The 16,478-nt window shown below is 38.2% G+C and overlaps 1 protein-coding gene; it reads left to right on the top strand.

The window, feature by feature from the left end:
- Window positions 1-16,478, top strand: part of LOC129459381 (zinc finger protein 676-like) — a 375,112-nt gene that overhangs the window by 314,705 nt on the left and 43,929 nt on the right.

Below are 16,478 nucleotides of genomic sequence, written 5' to 3'. Positions count from 1 at the left end.
AGGTATGATGTTGACCTACTTATAAAGTTAGCTCATAGGCACATTGATAACTCTCATACCTGGATCCAGCCAATAAAATATATGCTGACTATTATAGCTAGGCTTGAGGAAACTGGGAGGGTCCTGGGTCTCCTACCTGTATGAGAGTCATGGAAGATTATGACACTTACGGAAATTTCATAAAGCCCTCTAGCAATACAAATTTGTATCACAGGGCCCAGCACGCAGGTGAGATTGTGACTTTAATATGCAGACAAAGCTAACAGTTAGTATTGCTACCTTCACATATAAACAGAGCCCACTGGTGAGGTTCTAAATCTCACACACCAAAAAATTCACAGTTGGAATTGTGACTGTGATATGTGAATCTGCCCACTGATGGAATGCTCACTCATTTCTGGATTCAGCTTGGAAAAATGCTGATGACTGTTTCACCTGGACTCAGCCAAATGGAGGGATGTTGACTCTCTTAACTAGGTGTGATGGTTAATACTGAGTGTCAACTTGGCTGGCTTGAAGGATACAAAGTATTAAATCTAGGTATGTCTGTGAGGGTGTTGCCAAAGGAGATTAACAACTGAGTCAGTTCGCTGGAAAAGGCAGATCCACCCTTAATCTGGATGGGCACAATCTAAGCTGCCAGAGAGGCTAGAATATAAGCAGGGAGAAAAATGTGAAAAGAGAGACTGGTCTACTCTCTCAGCCTACATCTTTCTCCTGTGCTGGATTCTTCCTGCCCTTGAACATCAGACTCCAAGTTCTTCAGTTTTGGAACTTGGAGTGGCTCTCCTTGATTCTCAGCCTGCAGAAGGCCTATTGTGGGATCTAGTGATTGTATGAGTTAATAATTAATAAACTCCTATATATATATATATATATCTCACACTGGGATATATATATATATATATATATCTCACACTGGGATATATATATATATATATATCTCACACAGGGATATATATATATATATATATATATCTCACACAGGGATATATATATATATATATATATATATATATATATATATCTCACACAGGGATATATATATATTCCACTAGTTCTGTCCTTCTAGAGAACCTTGACTAATACAGATTTTGGTACCAGGAGTGGTTCTAGAGGAACAGAATATTAAGGATGGAGTTCTTTTTTTGATTCTGGGGTTTCTGGAGTTGGCTGCTTAATATGATTTGACCCCAAAATGCTAAAGACTCTACTTCTAATAGTATGGAGAACACTGATAGTCCTTGGGATTAACTGTTCAGAGAGTTATGTAAAATAAATGCATTTGACCCTCCTGATTTATCACTCATGAGAGGCAAGGAGTTTATTGACTCTATACATAATACCTTTGACCAGCTGGGCGTAGTGGCTCACACCTGTAATCCCAGCACTTTGGGGGGCTGAGGCGGGTGGATCACGAGGTCAGGAGTTCAAGACCAGCCTGGTCAAGATGGTGAAACCCCCTCTCTACTAAAAATACAAAAATTAGCTGGGTGTAGTGGTGGGTGCCTGTAATCCCAGCTACTCAGGAGTCTGAGGCAGAGAATTGCTTGAACCTGGGAGGCGGAGGTTTGATGATATGTGGAGAACCAAGGAACATAATGAAGCTGGTTGTCCTAAGTTCAGTGGACAAAGTGATGATAGAAAATGGTGAACTCAAGGATGTTATCTTTTGGCTTCAGAAGAAGTTACTGAGCCTCAAATCTGCTAAGATTGCCCTGTGTGAGAGTCTCATCTCCTTTAGAGAAAGAGCTGAAATTGTGGAAAAACAGACACAAACTCTTATTATGCTAGTGACTGACCTGAAACGAAAGCTGTATGCACAGCCTCACCAGGTGTCTACTGTTAAGGTGAGGGCATTGATTGGAAAAGAACGAGACCCTGCCACTTGGAATGGGGATGTGTGGGAGGACCCTGATGAAGCTAAGGGCACTGAGTTTGTAAACTCTGATGAGCCTTTTTTGTCAGAAGAAACAGCTTCCCCATCTCCTGTAGTGGCAACATCCCCTATCTGATCCATGCTGCCATCAGCCTTTCCACCTTTGTCTGAGATAAACTCTGCACTGCCTGAGGCAACAGTGATGGCCTCCCCTGAGGCAGTTGCCAGGCAAAATAATGTTGATTCTTCTCAGGAGCCACCCTCAACACCCCTGTTTGCTTCTAAGCATATAAGTAGACTAAAGTCCCAGCGGACCCCTAGAGGTGAGGTTGAGAGTGTGCCCCATGAGGAGGTACATACACTACACTCAAAAAGAACTGCTTGAGTTTTCTAATCTATATAAACATAAATCTGGAGAACAGGTTTGGGGATGAATATTAAAGGTGTGGGATAATGGTGGAAGGAACATAGAGTTGAACCAGGCTGAATTTGTTTATTTGGGCCCACTAACTAGGAACACTGCATTTAATGTTGCAGCTTGGGGAGTTAAAAAAGGTTCTAATAGTTTATTTGCTTGTTTAGCTGAAATATAGATTAAAAGATGGCCCACTGTGAGGGACCTGGAAATGCCTGATGTTCCTTGGTTTAATGAAGAGGGAGGAATCAAAAGGCTTAGGGAGATTGGGATACTGGAGTGGATTAGTCACTTTAGACCTACTAATTCTAGCAGGGAAGGTCCAGAATATATACCCTTGACCATTGCCTTGCAAAACAGATTTGTGAGGGCAGCACCTGAATCTTTGAAGAACCTTATAATTTCTCTTCTCTGCATGTCAGATCTAACAGTGGGAACCGCAGTCACTCAACTACAAAATTTAAATACAACGAGAATAATTGGCTTCCGTGGTGGCAGGGGCCAAGTTGTGGCACTCAACCATCAAAGGCAACGTGGGCATAGCTACTGTAATGGACAGCAGAGGCAAAATGGCAATCAGAATAGTCTGACTTGTGTAGAGTTCTGGCATTGGCTGATTCATCACAGTGTTCTTAGAAGTAAAATTGATAGGAAACCTACTGCATTCCTACTTAACTTATACAAGCAGAAAACTTCTAGGTCGAATGGACAGAAGACTAATTTGAAACATAAAAACAGAGAATCATGGCCCCTCAATCAATTTCCAGACTTGAGCCAGTTTACAGACCCAGGACCCCTTGAATAAAGGGGAGGCTGAATTCCCTTGAGGAAAAACCCCACTATGCTACTGACAATTTATGTAGTGAATTTTTCTCTCATCTTTCCCCAAGGAGATCTCTGGCCTTTTATGGGTGTTATTGTGCATTGGGGAAAGGGAAATGATTGGACACTTTGGGGACTCCTAAACACTGGCTCTGAGCTGACATTGATTCCAGGGGACCCAAAACATCACTGTCGTCCTCCAGTTAAAGTAGAGGCTTATGGAGGTCAGGTACTTAATAGAAATTTAGCTCAGGTCCAACACGGTTGATCCAGTGGGTCCCAAGTCTCATTCTGTGGTCATTTCCCCAGTTCCAGAATGCATAATTGGCATAGACATACTTAGCAGATGGCAGAACCCTTACATTGGCTCTCTGAGTAGTAGGGTGAAGGCTATTAGGATGGAAAAAGCTAAATGGAAGCCATTAGAGCTGCCTCTACCTAGGAATATAGTAAATTAAAAACAACATTGCATCCGTGGAGGGATTGCAGAGGTTAGTGCCAGCATCAAGGACTTGAAAGATGCAGAGGCTGTGATTCCCACCACATCCACATTCAACTCTTTCATTTGGCAGAAGACAGATGGATTTTGGAGAATGACAGTGGATTACTGTAAGGTTAACCAAGTGGTAACTCCAATTGCAGCTGCTGTACCAGATGTAGTTTCATTGCTTGAGCAAATTAACACATCTCCTGGTACCTGGTATGCAGACATTGACTTAGCAAATGCCCTTGTCTCCATTCCTGTCCATAAGGCCCACCAGAAGCAATTTGCTTTCTGCTGGCAAGGCCAGCAATATACCTTTACTGTCCTATCACTCTCTCAGGCTTTGTGTCATAATCTTATTCAAAGAGACCTCTATCACTTTTTGCTTTTGCAAATATCACAGTGGTCCATTACACTGATGACATTATGCTGATTGAATCCAGTAACCAAGAAATAGCAAACACAGCAGACTTATTCATGAGACATTTGCATGCCAGAGGATGGAAAATAAGTCTGACTAAAATTTAGGGAACTTCTAGCTCAGTAAAATTTCTAGGGGTCCAGTGGTCCAGAGCCTGTCAAGATATTCCTTCTAAGGTAAAAGGTAAGTTGCTGTATTTGGCCCATCCTACAACCAAGAAAGAGACACAATGTCTAGTGGGCCAATTTGGGTTTTGGAGGCAACCTATTCCTCATTTGGGTGTGTTACTCTGGCCCATTTATTGATTGACCCAAAAAGCTGCCAGTTCTGAGTGGGATCCAGAAAAGGAGAAGGCTCTACAACAGGTCCAGGCTGCTGTGCAAGTTGTTCTGCCACTTGGGCCATATTAGCCAGGAACGCCAATGGATCTTGAGGTTCCAGTGAAAAATAAGGATGCTATTTGTAGCCTTTGGTAGGCCCCCTTAGGTGAATCACGGCAGAGGCCTCAAGAATTTTGTTCTTTTCTTTCTTCCTTCCTTTCTTTCTTTCTTTCTTTCTTTCTTTCTTTCTTTCTTTCTTTCTTTCTTTCTTTCTTCTTTCTTTCTTCTTTCTTTCTTCTTTCTTTCTTTCTTCTTTCTTTCTTCTTTCTTTCTTTCTTTTTTTGATGGAGTCTTGCTCTTGTCATCTAGGCTGGAGTGCAATGGCATTATCTTGTCTCACTGCAACCTCCACTTCCCAGGTTCAAGCAATTCTCCTGCCTCAGCCTCCTAAGTAGTTGGGATTACAGGCACCCAGCACCATGCCTGGCTAATTTTCATATTTTTAGTAAAGATGGGGTTTCTCCATGTTGGCCAAACTCCTGACCTCAGGTGATCTGCCTGCCTCCGCCTCCCAAAGTGCTGGGATTACAGGCATGAGACACTGTGCCTGGCCAGCCTCTAGGATTTTGGAGCAAAGCCCTGCCATTTTCTGCAGATAACTACTCTCCTTTTGAGAGACAACTCTTGGCCTATTACTGGGCTTTGGTAAAAACTGAACGTTTGACTATGGGTTATCAAGTCACCATGCAACCTGAACTGCCTATCATGAACTGGGTGATTTCTGACCCATCTAACCATAAAGTAGGTCATGCACAACAACATTCCATCATCAAATGGAAGTAGTATATACGTGACAGGGCTCTAGCAGGTTCTGAAGGCACAAGTAAGTTACATGAGGAAGTGGCTCAAATGCCCATCCATTGTCTGTATTTCTGCCACCCTGCCTTCTCTCCCCCAGCCTGCACTGATGACCTAATGGGGAGTTCCCTGTGATCATTTGACAGAGGAAGAAAAGACCATGGCCTCATTTGCAGATGGTTCTGCATAATATGCAGGTGCCACCTGAAAGTGGACATGGCTGCGGCAATACAGCTCCTTTCTAGGACATCCCTGAAAGACGCTGGTGAAGGGAAATCTTTCCAGTGGGCAGAAATTTGAGCAGTGCACCTGGTTGTGCACTTTGCATGGAGGGAGAAATGGCTAGATGTGTGATTACATACTGATCCATGGGCTTTAGCCAATGGTTTGGCTGGATTACCAGGGACTTGGAAGAAGCATGATTGAAAAATTAGTGACAAAGAAATTTGGGGAAGAGGTGTGTGGATGGACTTCCTGAGTGGTCAAAACTGTGAAGGTATTTGTATCCGATGTGAGTGCTAACCAATGGGTGACCTCGGCAGAGGAGATTTTTAATAATCAAGTGGATAGAATGACCTGTTTTGTTGACATCACTCAGCATCTTTCCCCAGCCGCCCCTGTCATTGCCCAATAGGCCCATAAACAAAGTGGTCATGGTGGCAGAGATGGAGGTCACAAAGTGACAAAGTGCTGAATGAAATGGTGGTATACTTTGGAATGACAGGTTGGGTCTGCTGAGACCAGAGGTGTTACAGCAGCAGAGAGGCTGCAGTACCACAGACAGGGAATAGGTGTAAAAAGTGAAGACTATTAAGAAGAAAGACAAATAAACTTCTTTAAATAAAAAAATAAACACCAAATTTCAGACAAGACACATCCTAAGAACATGTTTGAAAGACTCCCAGAATCTCTAGCAAAGACAATTGTTTTCAGACTATGCCAGGACAAAGCTACGTGATAAAGATCATGACAGGTAGCTTTTTAAAAAATGTCCAAATATCAATTAAAGATTACAATGTATACAAAACAGGGCAATACACTCCTATCCAAAATATCATAAAATTTTCAGAAAAACCAGCACTTTGGGAGGCCGAGGCAGGCGGATCACGAGGTCAGGAGATCGAGAACACGGTGAAACCCCGTCTCTACTAAAAATACAAAAAAATTAGCTGGGCGTGGTGGCGGGCGCCTGTAGTCCCAGCTACTCGGAGAGGCTGAGGCAGGAGAATGGCGTGAACCCAGGAGGCGGAGCTTGCAGTGAGCCAAGACTGAGCCACTGCACTCCAGCCTGGGCGACAGAGCGAGACTCCGTCTCAAAAAAAAAAAAAAAAAAAAAAAAAAAAAAAAAAAAAATTTTCAGAAAAAAAAACTTAGAAAAAGAAAATAAATTGGGCTGGGTGAGGTGGCTCACATCTATAATCTCAGCAGTTTGGAAGGCAGCGATGGGTGGATCACTTGAGCCTAGGAGACCAGCATGGGCAACATGGCAAAACCCTGCCTCTACTAAAAATTTGTAACAATGCTGCAGTTACTATGAGCATGTAAATAACTCTTCATATTACCATATATGTTAAAGTTTATACATGTGCTGCATTTTTTTTTAGTCTACATTTTTACTTTTATACTCACACCAAATTGTTTTAATTTTGTAGATTTGTAATGAGTTTTAAAATCAAGAACTGTAATGCCTTTAACATTATTTCTTTTTTTGAAGATTGTTGGGTATTTATTGTCTCATTAGATTACATATACTTTTCGAGTTGCTGTTTCTATTTCTCCAAAATATAGTGTGAACTTCTAAAGAACATCCCATTAAATCTGTAGTTTACTTTGCACAGTATGGCTATCTTCAAAATATTTATCTCAACCTTTGAACAGGAGCATGCTCATAGTGTGTTAATTTCTATATATTGATAATTTTTCAGTTTTTTTCTATTATTGTTTCATACTGTCATTTCATTTTGGTCACAGAAAGTAATCCATATAAATTTAGTTTTAAAAATTATGTTAAGACTTCTATGTTGGCCTAACAGGTGGTCTATCAAGGAGAATGTTTTATGAGCTGTTGGGAAGGCTGTGCATCCTGATGTTTTTGAGGAGTATTCACTGTACCTCTGTTAGGAATGATTGTTTTATACTTGTCTTCAAGTTCTCTGTTCTCTTACTATTACGTTGTCTTGTTTTGTTTTTATTATACAAATTGGGGTATGGAAATATGCTACTGTAGCCTGGGTGCAGTGACTCATGCCTGTAATCCCAGCACTTTGGGATAACAAGGCAGGCAGATCACGAGGTCGAGATCGAGGCCGTCCTGGTCAACATGGTGAAACCCCGTCTCTACTAAAAATACAAAAATTAGCTGGCCATGGTAGCCTGCGCCTGTACTCCCAGCTACTTGGGAGGCTGAGGCAGGAGAATCGCTTGAACCCGGGAGGCAGAGGTTGCAGTGAGCTGAGATCACACCACTGCACTCCAGCCTGGCAACAGAGCAAGACTCCATTTCAAAATAAATAAATAAATAAATAAATAAATAAACAAATAAATAAATAAATAAATAAACAAACAGCTAAAGTAATATTATTTTGACCTCTTCTGCTCTAGTTTAATTAATATTTGCATGGAATACATCTATCTTGCCATTTTCAGTCTTTTTTATCATTAGATCTCTGATGACTATTATAGAAAGGCAAGTTGGATCTTGGTTTTTAAAATTACCTAATTCCTTTATTACAAGCATGTCCCTTAATTGGAAAGCTCATTTTATATACATGTTTAAATAATTTTCAGAAACAGAAAGACTTAATAATGTTATTTTATTGTTTTCTTTGATTGTTGTATCTTTGTCTCTAATTTTCTCTCTTTGTGTCTTCCTTTGTGTTGTTTTGATTTTTGTACTGATATGCTTTTAATTTTTTCTTATTTTGTTATGCATATCTATAGAGATTACAGTTTTTTGTGGTACCTTGGAAATTACATAAAATCTGTAAAAGATACAACAATATATTTTAATCTAGTAGAAGATGAACTTCAGTTGCATACAAAGATTTTACTCTCAAAATTTTAATAATTTTCTAAATTTTTTTCAAATTATAGACAATACTTAAAAATGTTTTCTGCACCATTATGATTATGCTAAGAAATTTCATTAGACTGTATGTGCATATCTATCCAAGAAAGTAATCCTTTTTTTTCTTTTCTCTTTTGGCCGGACGCGGTGGCTCATGCCTGTAATCCCAGCACTTTTGGAGGCTGAGGTGGGCAGATCAGGAGGTTAGGAGTTCGAGACCAGCCTGGCCAACATGGTGAAATGCCGTCTCTACTAAAAATAAAAAAAAATTAGCTGGGCGTGGTGACAGGCACCTGTAATCTCAGCTACATGGGAGTCTGAGGCAGGAGAATTGCTTGAAACCAGAAGGCAGAGGTTGCAGTGAGCTGAGATCAGGCCACTACACTCCAGCCTGGACAAGAGTAAAACTCCATCTCTAAAAAATATGTATACATATTTTTATATGATTATGTGTCATTTTCTTGAGTCATTTTATTTTCAGTAAAAGAAAGTGCCTTCAGCATTCTTTTTTTTTCTTTTTCATTATTACACTTTAAGTTCTGAGATACATGTGCAGAATGTGCAGGTTTGTTACACAGGTATACATGTACCATGATGGTTTGCTGAGCCCATCAACCTGTCATCTACATTAGGTATTTCTTCTAATGCTATTCATCTCCTAGCCCCCCTCCATCTGACAGGTCCCGGTGTGTGATATTCCCCTCCTTGTGTCCATGCATTCTCATTGTTCAACTCCCACTTACGAGTGAGAACATACAATGTTTGGTTTTCTGTTCTTGTGTTAGTTTGCTGACAATGATGGTTTCCAGCTTCACCCATGTCCCTGCAAAGGACATGAACTCATCCTTATTTATGGCTGCATAGTATTCCATGGTGTGTATGTGCCACATTTTCTTTATCCAGTCTATCACTGATGGGCACTTGGGTTGGTTCCAAGTCTTTGCTCTTGTGAATAGTGCTGCAATAAACATACTTGTGCATGTGATTTATAACCTTTTGGGTATATACCCAGTAATGGGATTGCTGGGTCAAATGATATTTCTGATTCTAGATCCTCGAGGAATTGTCACACTGTCTTCCACAATGGTTGAACTAATTTACACTCCCACTAACAGTGTGGAAGTGTTCCTATTTCTCCACATCCTCTCCAGCATCTGTTGTTTTCTGACTTTTTAATGATTGTGTTCTAACTGTCATGAGATGGTATCTCATTGTGGTTTTGATTTGCATTTCTCTAATGGCCAGTGATAATGAGCATTTTTTCATATGTTTGTTGGCTGTGTAAATGTCTTCTTTTGAGAAGTGTCTGTTTATATCCTTTGCCCACTTTTTGATGGGGTTGTTTGTTTTTCTCCTGTAAATTTGTTTAAGTTCTTTGTATATCCTGTATATTAGCCATTTCTCAGATGGATAGACTGCAAAAATTTTCTCCCATTCCATAGGTTGCCTGTTCACTCTGATAATAGCTTCTTTTGCTGTGAAGAAGCTCTTTAGTTTAATTAGGTCCTATTTGTCAAATTTGGCTTTTGTTGCCATTGCTTTTGGTGTTTTAGTCATGAAGTATTTGCCCATGTCTATGTCCTGAATGGCATTGCCTAGGTTTCCTTCTAGAGTTTTTAATGGTTTAGGGTGTTACATTTAAGTCTTTAATCCATCTCGAGTTAATTTTTGTATAAGGTGTAAGGAAGGGATCCAGTTTCAGTTTTCTGCATATGGCTAGCCAGTTTTCCCAACACCATTTATTAAATAGGGAATCCTTTCCTCATTGCTTGTTTTTGTCAGGTTTGTCAAAGATCAGATGGTTGTAGATGTGTGGTATTATTTCTGAGGCCTCTGTTCTCTTCCATTGGTCTGTATATCTGTTTTGATAGCAATACCATGCTGTTTTGGTTACTGCAGCCTTGTACAATAGTTTGAATTCAGGTAGTGTAATGTCTCCGGCTTCATTCTTTTTGCTTAGGATTGTCTTGGCAATGCAGGCTCTTTTTTGGTTCTATATGAAATTTAAAGTAGTTTTTTCTAATTCTGTGAAGAAACTCAGTGGTAGCTTGATGGGAGTAGCATTGAATCTACAAATCACTTTGGGCAGTATGATCATTTTCATGATATTGATTCTTCCTATCCATGAGCATGGAATGCTTTTCCATTTGTTTGTGTCCTCTCTTATTACCTTGAGCAGTGAGTTGTAGTTCTCCTTGAAGAGGTCCTTCACATCCCTTGTAAGTTGTATTCCTAGGTATTTTATTCTATATGTAGCAATTGAGGATGGGAGCTCACTCATGATTTGGCTCTCTGTTTGTCTGTTATTGGTGTATAGGAATGTTTGTGATTTTTGCATATTGATTTTGTATCCTGAGACTTTGCTGAAGTTGCTTATCAGCTTAAGGAGATTTGCGGCTGAGATGATGGGGTTTTCTCAACATACAATCATGTCATCTGCAAAGAGAGACAATTTGACTTCCTCTTTTCCTATTTAAATACCCATTAGTTCTTTCTCTTGCCTGATTGCCTTGGCCAGAACTTCCAATACTATGTTGAATAGGAGTGATGAGAGAGGGCATCCTTGTCTTGTGCCAGTTTTCAAAGGGAATGCTTCCAGGTTTTGCCCATTCAGCATGATATTAACTGTGGTTTGTCATAAATAGCTTTTATTATTTTGTGATAGGTTCCATCAATACTTAGTTTATTGAGAGTTTTTAGCATGAAAGGGATATTGAATTTTATCAAGCACCTTTTCTGCATCTATTGAGATAATCATGTGTTCTTTTGTCATTGGTTCTGTTTACGTGATGGATTACGTTTATTGATTTGTGTATGTTGAACCAACCTTGCATCCCATGGATGAAGCTGACTTGACTGTGGTGGATAAGATTTTTGATGTGCTGCTGGATTCGGTTTGCCAGTATTTTATTGAGGATTTTTGCATCCATGTTCATCAGGGATATTGGCTTGAAGTTTTCTTTTTTTGTCGTGTCTCTGCCAGGTTTTGGTATCAGGATGATGCTGGCCTCATAAAATGAGTTAGGGAGGAGTCCCTCTATTTCTATTCTTTGGAATAGTTTTAGAAGAATTGGTATCAGCTCCTCTTTGTACCTGTGGTAGAATTGGGCTGTGAATCCATCTGGTCCCGGGTATTTTTTTATTGGTAGGCTATTAATTACTGCCTCAATTTCAAAAGTTGTTATTGGTCTATTCAGGGATTTGACTTCTTCCTAGTTTAGTCTTTGGAGGGTGTATGTGTCCAGGAATTTATCCATTTCTTCTAGATTATCTAGTTTATTTACACAGAGGTGTTTATAGTATTATCTGATGGCACTTTGTATTTCTGTGGGATCAGTGCTGATATCCCCTTTATCATTTTTTTATTGCATCTATTTGATTCTTCTCTCTTTTCTTCTTTATTAATCTGGCTAGTGGTCTACCTATTCTGTTGATCTTTTCAAAAAACTAGCTCCTGGATTCATTGATTTTTTTAAAATTTTTTTTGAGACAGGGTCTCACTCTGTCCCCAGGCTGGAGTGCAGTGGCATGATCTCAGCTCACTGCAAGCTCCAACTCCCAGGTTCACACCATTCTCCTGCCTCAGCCTCCTGAATAGCTGGGACTACAAGCAACCACCACCACACCCAGCTAGTTTGTTTTTGTTTTGTATTTTTAGTAGAGACGGGGTTTCACCATGTTAGCCAAGATGTTCTCAATCTCCTGACCTCGTGATCTGCCCACCTCGGCCTCCTAAAGTGCTGGAATTACAGGAGTGAGCCACCACTCCTGGCCTTATTCATTTTTTGAAGGATCTTTTGTGTCTCTATCTACTTCAGGTCTGCTCTGATCTCAGTTATTTCTTGTCTTCTGCTGGCATTTGAATTTGTTGCTCTTGCTTCTCTAGTTCTTTTAATTATGATTTTAGGGTGTCAATTTTAGACCTTTCCTGCTTTCTCTTGTGAGCATTTAGTGCTATAAATTTCCCTCTAAGCACTGCTTTGTCTGTGTCCCAGGGATTCTGGTACATTGTGTCATTGTTCTCATTGGTTTCAAATAACTTATTTATTTCTGCCTTCATTTCATTATTCACCCAGTAGTCATTCTGGAGCAAGTTGTTCAGTTTCCATGTATTTGTGTGGTTTTGAGTGAGTTTCTTAATCCAGAGTTTTAATTTGATTGCACTCTGGTCTGAGAGACTGTTTGTTATGATTTCCATTGTTTTGCATTTGCTGAGGAGTGTTTTACTTCCAATTATATGGTCAAATTCAGAATAAATGGGATGCTTTTCAGCATTCTTTAAAGGGCATATGCAGTGTCAGCATCCTTTTTCAAAATTTGGTTATTTTGAAAGGTTTCCCTCTTTTTATTTGGCAGGACAGATTTGCTGATGCTATTATTCTAACATAAAGTAAAAGTAAAGCAGGAAACTCCAAAAGGATATAAAAATTAAACACATGAGCTGGGCACAGTGGCTCACCTCTATAACCCCAGCACTTTGGAAGGCTGAGGCAGGTGGATTACCGGACATCAAGAGTTTGAGACCAGCCTGACCAACATGGTGAAACCTCATCTCTACTAGAAATACAAAAAAATTAGCCAGGCATGGTGATGGATGCCTGTAATCCCTACTATTCAGGAGGCTGAGGCAGGAGAATCACTTGAACCCAGAAAGTGAAGGTTATGTTGAATTGAGATCATTCCACTGCACTCCTGCCTGGATGACAGAGAGAGACTCCATCTCAAAGAAAAAAAAAAAGCAAGATCCCTTCTCTCTCTCTAAAATAAATAATAAAATAAAATAAAAATAAAACACTCTTTAACATATTCTAGCTCAAGAGTCAAAAAATTTAATTTTGTTAAGATGTCAATACAACCTACAGTGGTAAACAAATTCAACATGATGTCTACAAAAATCCTAATAGCACAGGATTTTTAAACAGAAATATTCTCCAACATGTTAAAATTTGATTATGAACTATAACTAGCTAAACACCCATGAAAAAGAGGAGGCAGTATACTTTCTCATTTTAAAGCATATTAAAAGCTATAACAAAAACAATGTAGTACTGACACAAAGACAGATAAACAGATGATAAATCAGAATAGAGAGCCCAGAAATGAGCCCTTCTGTAAATAAATGATCTTCCACAGAGCTGCCATGAGCACACAATAGAGAAAAGATAATATCTTCAAAACTTAATGCTGAAAACTGAATATCTATACTGATAAAGCTGGATTCTTTCCTTGAACCATAGGCAAAAAAATTTTAAATAAAATACTTAGATATAAAAAATAGCTAATAAATATCTTTAAAAAAATGGAGAAAAGACAAGACATTGGCCTTGGAATCATTTTCTTAGATGACATTAAATGCATGAGCAACAATGAAAAGAACAGAAAAATTTAACTGAAATATACTCCAAAATTTTTGCACATCAAAAAAGAATTCAAGAGAGTGACAATGCCTCCTAGGAAATCAATAAAAATATTTGTAAATCACATAGGATAGAAGTTAATATTCAGAATATATAAGCAACTCTTAAAACTGAAAAATACAGTTGAATAACAGGATTTAGAAATGGAAAACTAATTAAACTAAATTTTTATCAAAAGTATAAATTGGAAGAGCATTTGAAAGGACATACAAAATTACTAATTTGTAGAGGAATGCATAAATATCACAATGAAATACAAAATAACTTCACACCTATTAGAATGGCCACTATCAATTTTTTAAGAAAACCAAATCTGTTGATGATGTTATGAAAAGAAAATCAATGTTGATTGTTGGTGGAAAACAAAGATGCAGCCATTATTTTAAAATGTTATAAACGTTCCTCAGATAATTAAAAATAAAATTATAACCAATTACAGAAATCTTATTTATAAATTGATTTCCAAATTATACAACACAGAACCAGGAAGAGATATGTAAATGTTTATGCTTATTATACCAGATTTCACAAAAGCCAAAAGGCTGAAGCAACCTAGATGTTCCTTGATTTATAAATACATCAAAAAATTCAACATATACATACACGGAATATTATTCAGCCTTAAAAGAGAAAATTTTGTCACATTTTAAGATAAACTTTGAAAATATTATTTCATGTGAAATCAACCAGTAACAAAATGATGAATACTACATGATTCCATTTACAAGATAAGTTAAATAGTCAAACTCATGAAAACAGAAAGCTAAAAGGTATTTGCCAAGGGCTGGAGAGAGGGTAAAATGGGCAGTTGTTACTTAGTGGGTATTGAGTTTTAGTTTTACAAGATGTAAAACCTCTAGAAGCCTTTTGCATAACCAGGTGAATATACTTTAACATGCCTGAAATCCACAGCTTTTTTTTGACAGAGGGTCTCACTTTGTCACCCAAGCTGGTGTGCAATAGCAAAATTATGGCTCACTTCAGCCTCAAATTCCCAGGATAAAGTACTCCTTGTCCCTTAATCTCCCAGTTTGCTGGAACCACAGGTGCACACCACCATGGCTTGTTATTTTAAAATTTTTTTTGGATACAGCAGGTCTTTATGTTTCCCAGGCTGGTCTCAAACGTTTGGGCCCAGGTGATCCTTCTCTTTTGATCTCTTGAATTTCTGGGATTACAGAGGTGAGCCACTACCATGCCTGGCCACAAAATGTACATTTAAATAGATTTTAGAGAATCAATTTTATGTTATCTGTTTTTACAAAAATTATTTTATAACAAAAACTAAACGAAGAATTATAAATCTTTTCTAGAATTACCTTCCAATCACAAAACTGTTTCTCTCACACAAAGGAAATATATATTCATTATTAAACACAGGGTGAAAATAAGATTATTTCCACAACTACTCACTTAGACAAGATAAAACAACCACTGAAAATCAGCTAAGAAGGAATATATACAAGATAAGCCATAACCATAATCGGTGTCATATTTATAGATAAAAACACACAAATATATAATCTGATTGTGATAGACGTATCACTAATTTATTTCTAATTAAACCCCACATTGACTTAAAGTGTACAGACAGAATTGCAAATTGTCTACAATTATAATACATAAGTAAAACAAAAAAACCTAATACATGATATTAAGAAACTGACACTAAAGAGCACACATATAGGACTGCAAATAATAATAAGAGAAATGTTTACTCATAAGATCTGGTATGCAACATTGATGTACCGTCAAAAAAATTTGTCTAGATAACTACAATATTTGACTGGATCTGTGTACTCATAGAAGGCAGGTATTTGGAATCATCGGTGTGCACTGCATGGCAGTAAAATTTAAAAGAAATTGCAGTATAATCATAAATAGAAGATTCTAATGATAAGCTTTTGATAAATAAGCATTAAATAAAACTAGAGGGAAATTTCATCGTTATATATGTTGTTCTTACACAATATATGCTACACATATTCTTAAAGAATATGTGCTATTCTTACACAAAATGAAACTGCTGTAATTTAACTTTAGAAGCAAAGAATAGTCTTACCTTGCTGAATTAAAAAAAAGTCTTACAGAATATAATTAAAGCCTCTGATATATAAAACAAGTATCTGGGAAGAACTTATTTTATTATTTAAATATAGGCTGAAGAAAGTGAATGGAAATCGTATAATTCCTTTCTGTCTGCAGCAAACTTACATTTATAACTAAATATTTTAGTAAATATGGAATGCCTACCAATTTACTTCAGGCATAACATGTAAATTCTAACATATTATCCTGAATGTCTGAAACTAAAACAACAGAGAAATTTGAAATAGAAAATAGAAAGTAAAAATGTATAGGGAGAACGACATCGGTGAAATTAAAAAAATAAAAAATAAAAGGTGACCTATTTTCTTTTCTTTTTTTTTTTTTTTTTTTGAGACGGAGTCTCGCTCTGTCGCCCAGGCTGGAGTGCAGTGGCTCAATCTTGGCTCACTGCAAGCTCCGCCTCCCGGGTTCACGCCATTCTCCTGCCTCAGCCTCTCCGACTAGCTGGGACTACAGGCGCCCGCCACCACGCCCGGCTAATTTTTTTTTTGTATTTTGTTTTCTTATCCTCTGACAGCAAGAAAACTGTGAGCCAGCCCTGACAAAAATGTGTTTATGACAGATCCAGGCATCCTGGCTCATATCTGTAATGATAGCTATATAATACGCTCAGGTTGAAGAATTTCTTCAGGCCAGGATTTCAAGACCAGCCTGTGTTATGTAGAAAGACTTCATCTCTAAAACAA

This window comes from Symphalangus syndactylus, chromosome 13 (assembly GCF_028878055.3).
Source record: "Symphalangus syndactylus isolate Jambi chromosome 13, NHGRI_mSymSyn1-v2.1_pri, whole genome shotgun sequence".
Lineage (NCBI taxonomy): Eukaryota > Metazoa > Chordata > Mammalia > Primates > Hylobatidae > Symphalangus > Symphalangus syndactylus.
The sequence above is the reverse complement of the archived record's forward strand: the minus strand, read 5'-3'. Positions and strand labels throughout refer to the sequence as shown.